This window comes from Dreissena polymorpha, chromosome 3, assembly GCF_020536995.1.
Source record: "Dreissena polymorpha isolate Duluth1 chromosome 3, UMN_Dpol_1.0, whole genome shotgun sequence".
In the NCBI taxonomy this organism is placed as follows: domain Eukaryota; kingdom Metazoa; phylum Mollusca; class Bivalvia; order Myida; family Dreissenidae; genus Dreissena; species Dreissena polymorpha.
Window position 1 is genome coordinate 26,263,764 of NC_068357.1, and position 7,543 is coordinate 26,271,306.

Below are 7,543 nucleotides of genomic sequence, written 5' to 3' on the forward strand. Positions count from 1 at the left end.
CGCTGCCTGTCTGCAGCAGATGACAAAAGGGTCTGCTCTAGCAGTGAGTGTATATACCCTCTAGCAGTGAGTTTATATACCAGCTTGTAAGTCGACATTTGCCAGTCTAGTGTTTATCATTGAAATCTGTACATATTGGCTGCTTTCAGGGAAAACGGGCTTAATACACGTCAAATAAGATCAGCCTGTGCACACTGATAAGCCTGTGCAATCCGCACAAGCTAATCAAGGACAACAACGGCGAACAACTGCAATGCCTTCAGCGCTTTGATTAATTTTTGTCCCACTTGTATAAATCAACAGCCATTTTGTAACAATTCTTTCATCATTGTCTGCAATGCTGATACAACCTTTCTAAGTTAGCAGTTGCTTACATGAAAGCATCTAGTTGCCATGGTGTTGTGGATTTGGTTTTCACATAGCTACCGGGTTTTGATGCCACTGTGGGAGTGTTCTTAGATCTCCAGAAAAAGGGTATTTAAATAACAAGCGTTTCGGTGTAATGGAGCTAGATATGTAATTAAAAATTAAGCATCTAGGTTGTCTGGGCTTAGCGGCCAGCATACATATGTCATGTTAACGAAATGCAAACAGAATAAAAACTCCATTAATAGTGTTATCTGTGAAACAGTCAGAAAAATATATGTGTCAAGAGGCTATTTCTTCTGTCAAGGCTTATCTGTTAGCATAAAAACAGCATGTAAATGATGATAAGTCTATTCAGAACCTACATGGTTCATGGAAATGTGTGGCATCATTATAAAAACATGCTTTATTTGCAAGCAGACTTTAGGACGAAAAGGAACACTGTAAGAAGTTAAAACACGAATGGTACTTGCTTATGGAAACCTAAAAGGAAAATATTTAGTATCAACCTTTTTAACAGGTGCACGTTTATTAAAAATGACCCCATTTTTATGCTCCCGGTAGGGTGGCATATAGCAGTTGAACTGTCTGTCCGTCCGTCCGAGAACTTAAACATTGGCCATAACTTTTGTAATATTGAAGATAGCAACTTGATATTTGGCATGCATGTGCATCTCTTGAAGCTGCACATTTATAGATGTGAAAGGTCAAAAGTAAAAAAATACAATCCAAGGGAAGTAATAAGCTTTAAAAGGGAGATAATTTCTAAACCTGCCAAATGATACATTGAAATTTTATTTCAAAGCAGCGCTATAGGGGGCATTGTGTTTCTGACAAACACATCTCTTGTTGCATAATAACATACATATTTTGTTTATAATATCAATCTTAAAGCTTGCCAGTAGTTAGTAAATTTTATGCTTTGATATTTATTCGAACAGGGACCTATTTATGGTTGATCATATAATACTGGAGTTTTACTCTATTCACGATGGCGCGGTTTATAAAAACAATGGTTTAACAATAATAACTAATCACGGACACATAAAATTGTGTTAAAATTTATAAAATCGACAAATCATTTGTTTATGTAAATATAATACATAACAATATAATATGCAAATCAAACATAAATGGCAATTAGTCATAACATAAATCTTAATACCTCTGTAGTAGTACACAATATCGATCATTTAAACCATAGATGAAACTTCTGTTAAAAATGAATTTAAATTACAGTAAAAATTCATGTCACTGCTATTTTTATGCCCCCAATGGGAGGCATATAGTTTTCGCACTGTCCATCGGTCTGTCTGTCTTTCCGTCACACTTTTCGTGTCCGCTCTCTAATTCGAGTAGTTTTCATCCGATCTTCACCAAACTTGGTCAGAAGTTGTATTTAGATGAAGTCTAGGCCAAGTTCGAAGATGGGTCATGCCGGGTCAAAAACAAGTTCACCGGGTCACGAAGTGCGTTTTTATGTGACCGTGTGATGTCTGGCGTCAGTTGTGTGTGCATGCGCGTGTCCGTCATCAACTTGTTTGTGTAGACAGTAGAGGTCACAGTTTTTATCCAATCTTTATGAAATTTGGTCAGAATGTTTATCTTGATGAAATCTGGGTTGGGATTGTATTTGGATCATCTGGGGTCAAAAACTAGGTCACATAATAGGTCAAATAATAGAAAAACCTTGTGTAGACAATAGAGGTCGCAGTTTTCATCCAATTTTTATCTTGATGAAATCTGGGTTGGGATTGTATTTGGGTCATCTGGGGTCAAAAACTAGGTCAGTAGGTCAAATAATTGAAAAATCAACAAATTTGTGTAGACAGTAGAGGTCATATTTTTCATCCAATGTTTATGAAATTTGGTTGGAATGTTTATCTTGATGAAATCTGGGTTGGGATTTTATTTGGGTCATCTGGGGTCAAAAAGTAGGTCACTAGGTCAAAAACTAGGTCAAATAATAGAAAAACCTTGTGTAGACAATAGAGTTTGCAGACCACCTCGAAGCTGCATTGCACTCCCATGGACTAGTTTTTAACCTTACCAACGTGCTAGACCCCAAGGGAGCAGCTAGGGGCCCGGTCTTCTCTGCCCTCGCCAAATACTTACTAGATTGTCAAATAACTGACAAAATCTAGGTCATTGGGGGAGGGAGAGCAGACAACACCCACCTAATTATACAGTCTTGTGACTGTTTTCTTTTAAAAATGTGTAATCTCTGCACAAACCTGATGTAATCAAATAATTGTGTTGGATTTGTGTCGCTTTTACACAACCTTTATTTAAGTTTTTAATGGGTTTATTGTTCTACCCCGCCCTTTCTAAATCAGGCCAATGGCATTGACCTGGTCTTCTTTATTTTAATACATTTTTTATGAGAGTATGACGTTAGTCCACCATTTACATTTTTCAGTTTTTTAATATAATCATATTTTATGGCATTTCTTACTACAAGAAAGGACGAGGCTGTCCAGTAACCTGGGATTGTTGGCTGCATTGCACCCCCTCCCTTCCTCTTCGACACCCCACCCTTTCCCCTTCAAACTAGAAGAACCATGTCGGACTGGAGTGCACGGTGCAGGGCCTTATACCATTATAAACACCTATTTAGCCCTATCTAGGACAAAGTATTGTCAACCTTGTTGAAACTACTAATTTTGTACCTTGGAGTACATTAAGGATTATTATAACTGCTATCTTGTGTAGCAATTTCCTTATTTTTGTGAAAACTGCTATTTTATATAGCAAATTGCCTTAATTTTATTATTATTGCATTAACTCATGTTCAAATTGCTACTTTTATAGCAAATATCCTAATTTTCATTTTAAATTTCTATTTTATATAGCAAATTGCCTCGGTTTAATGTCTAATGTCATTTTGCATACCATACAAGGTACTTTAGTATTATTTCCTCCAATGTTATCATCAGTATACTAATAATATTGGAAAGATTAGAGCTTTTAGGGTTTATCTTAACGCATCTAGATAATATTTGGTCTTTTTACCATTTTACATCTTACCATTATCAATTTTCCTTCAATAGTATGCAAACTATTTTTTATTTACCGTGCACTCCCTCTGGTCCAGGGGAAACAACCATTGTAGACTCCATCATCACAATTACCTCCCTTAGTACAACTGAGTGACACCACCTCTGCTGGCTCCTCTTTTCCCCCACCCACATCGGCCTACACTTCCAAAAATCTCTCCTTCTTTCAACCCTCCAGGGTGGCAACATGTATTTTAAATATATAAATGCATATAGTCCTGTTTATATTGTAAATAATGTACATCTTGTACAAATTTAGCTGTCTTTGTCTCATTTTTAACTGTAAAGTACATTGTCTTACCCTTAATGTTTATGTGGCCCTATGAAGGTGACCGTTTGGAGACACGTAAGTTATTGCCCTCAACATATAAGGGTTTATTACTAAACCCACTTTTAAATATTGTTTTAATGCCAATCTGGGGGGACCTCTCTTTTCCAAAGCCCAATCCTCCTTAAGTTCCATACAGACAGGGTCTTATGTTGGAGCATTACGGCTATATTCCCTGTCTGCAAGTGTTCAACATTGAGCCACATACATAAACTTGTACTCGTTATTTTTTTAACAACTCAATACTCATTTGCAATATTAATATATAATTGAGAGTTACTATGTGATATCATATATTGTCTTTTTTCCTTTCCTTCTCATATAATTGCATTTACACATGCAACTTCTACATTTGAGAGCTGTTAAATCAGGCTCTGGCATCCCTATTAATAAATGTTCTTAGATATAAACATATCTCTCCTATGATCAGATCTTGTTGTTTGGCGTTTAGTTTAAACTTTAAACATACACATAAAAACGGTACTTGACTATGCATGTAAACATATTGTGGCAATGTTCAACCACTTTGTGATCTGGAAAACCCTCAAATATTATTAATTTGTTACACAAACATATTACACATCTGTGTATCCCTTTTTCTATAATTATTATATTAAATTAGTCCTATTTGGATTCAAACATTTAAAACACAGATCACAAAGTCTAAAGACTCCAACAAACCCATTGCAGTATATACTGAACAGTGGGTCTGGTAATGATGCTGCCACATACAACAGTATGTGTGTTTTCACTATCTTTACTTATAAAAATTGGGCTATTCTTTCTCTCTTTCCTCCTTAAAAAACAATACAAACAATAACATACAATAACAACATCATATTAATGATAATAATTAATAATAAGTACAGTAACATAACAAAAACATAGTTATCTAATACTATAAAACAACTCCAAGTTCTTTTGGATTAACTCATCCGTTTTCTTTCATTTATATTTTTGCATATAAACTATTATTGTTTACTTTTTCTTAAAGTACAAAGTCAGCCGTGGGAAAATCTATTTTAAATCCTTAATAAGAAATTTCGGCCAATCAGCGCCATCGTTATATAAGCGCATCAACCAATTAAAACGCCGCTTTTTAACAGCGTTAGGCCTATCCACTGTAAAGCACTGCGTCTTTTTAACGCTTCATATAAAGGTTATATATTTTTAAACCAATAAATTTTTATTAAGGCACCGCACCAACACTGCAAAGTTTTATATTTATACCAATGGTACAGCCCAGTAAAATCGGGCTGTCCATTTTATGGCCGTTTTCGGCTTTTTTATGCAGAGTTCTGTTAAGCAGTGTGCTCGGGCAATGGTTTTTAACCGAAGTCCCGAGGGTAAATAACCCCATTAGTCAGTTAGTTAGAGTTTGCAGTTTTCATCCAATCTTTATGAAATTTGGTCAGAATGTTTATCTTGAGGAAATCTGTATTGGGAATGTATTTGGGTCATCTGGGGTCAAAAACTAGGTCAAATAATAGAAAAAACCTTGTGTAGACAATGGAGGTCGTAGTTTTCATCCAATTTATGAAATTTGGTCAAAATGTTTATATTGATGAAATCTGGGTTGGGATTGTATTTGGGTCATCTGAGGTCAAAAACTAGGTCACTAGGTCAAATATTAGAAAAACCGTCAACAATTTTTGTAGACAGTAGAGGTCACAGTTTTCATCCAATCTTTATGAAATTTGGTCAGAATGTTTATCTTGATGAAATATGGGTTGGGAATGTATTTGGGTCATCTGGGGCCAAAAACTTGGTCACTAAGTCAAAAACTAGGTCACTAGGTGAAATAATAGAAAAACATTGTATAGACAATAGAGATCGCAGTTTCATCCAATCTTTATGAAATTTGGTCAGAATGTTTGTCTTGATGAAATCTGGGTTGGGATTGTATTTCGGTCTCCTGGGGTTAAAAACTAGGTCAATAGGTCAAAAATTAGAAAAACCTTGTATAGACAATAGAGGTGACAGTTTTCATCCAATCTTGAAATTTGGTCAGATGATGAAAACTGGGTTGGGATTATATTTGGTTAGTCAGGTGAGCGATTCAGGGCCATCATGGCCCTCTTGTTAACATTCAGCATGGTGTCCGCTCTCTAATTCAAGTAGTTTTCATCCGATCTTCACCAAACTTGACCATAAGTTGTATGTACATGTAGATGATGTCTAGGCAAAGTTCGAACATGGGTCATGCCGGGTCAAAAACTAGGTCTCGAGGTCAATTAGTGCCTGTTAAACATTCAGCATGGTGTCCGCTCTCTAATTCAAGTAGTTTTCATCCGATCTTCACCAAACTTGGTCAGAAGTTTAATCTAGATGATATCTCGGCAAAGTTCGAACATGGGCCATGCCGGGCCAAAAACTAGGTCACGATGTCACTTTGTGCGTTTTACACATGCATCATGGTGCCGCTCTCTTATTCAAGTATTTTTTTATGCGATATTCACCAAACTTGTTCAGAAGTTGTATCTAGATGATGTCTATGCCAAGTTCGAAGATGGGCCATGCTAGATAAAGGGGTCACTTAGTGCGTTTTAAACATTCAGCATGGTGTCCGCTTTCTAATTCAAGTAGTTTTCATCCGATCTTCACTAAAGTATTCCCAACCCTCAAACGGACTTATTTTGTGACAGTTTAGCACTCTTATTTAGCATTGTCCACTGTATAAATCGAAGTTTTCATTTGACTTTCATCAAACTGTATGAAAATGTCTTAGGAATACATTCCTTTACTACTTTTGCTGTGTAAAGTCGGGCATTAATCCTGGGTTTCATCCAATTGTATGGAACATTTATATGGTAATGCTTTTATGTAGTGACAAAGTTGGAGTTGGGGGCATCCGTGTCGGGTGGGCACATTTCTTCTTGTCTTGATGCTGATTGCGCTGCGAATTTATGGACTTTATTTGTATTTGTAACAAAAACAACAACACATAAACACACACAATCGTGAGCGTTTTTTTTACTCAAATCGATTTTCCTGCAGTTCCTCATATAATAATTTCTGCGAATTCTTCTTCATTGCAAATGTTGGCCCACATACGTTATGCATTCTAGTTGATTTTCCGGTCGCATTTGCATTCTTCTGACTGAATTGTTGTTTTTTTTTTGGAAGGCGAGGACTGCGATGGGAAAAAAAGCAACCATCCACATGACATCTATAACAAGTGTTAAGAGTCCTTTATATTTTCGTGTCTTCATATAATAAGACTCATTATTATTAATATTGTATTATTAATTAATTTTAAGCATATATATTACTATGCAAATCAAATTCGAAGTTCACGTAATTATGTCAATGTTTTCGTCATGTACTTCACGGTGCAGATAAGCAATCACTCAAACAAATTCTGACAACATAATATTTAGAAATGTATATGATGCTGTGATGATGTCAACATTCTATGACGGCATGATATGAAAAAGGTGTCATGGCGTAAAAAATAAATCCTCGTGTCGACTAAAACAATGATGGCAAGTCATTTTCACAAGAGCATGACGCCAAAAAGTATGTTGATTTGTTATGGAAGCGTATAATTTATGGTACGCTCCAATAAAATGGTCATGCCGGATTAGTTTATATCGACTTACTGTGAAATAACATGGTTTGTGGTCATAGTTTTGTAGAGGTTTCCCACTTAATTTTACTCTCCATGATGACATGAAGTTGAAATCTCGACGTTAATGTTTCCGGCATTTAACAGCCATTTACTTAATTGTATGCATGTTATCAGTCACACGAAAATCAACGTTCTATCAACAATTAACATATCAAAGTTTTA

General features: G+C 35.8%; 1 protein-coding gene across 3 annotated transcripts in view; it reads right to left on the reverse strand.

Moving 5' to 3' along the window:
- LOC127873352 (protein phosphatase 1 regulatory subunit 27-like) overlaps nucleotides 1-7,543 on the reverse strand; it is a 318,207-nt gene that overhangs the window by 284,894 nt on the left and 25,770 nt on the right. The gene's annotated exons all lie outside the window — the stretch shown is intronic.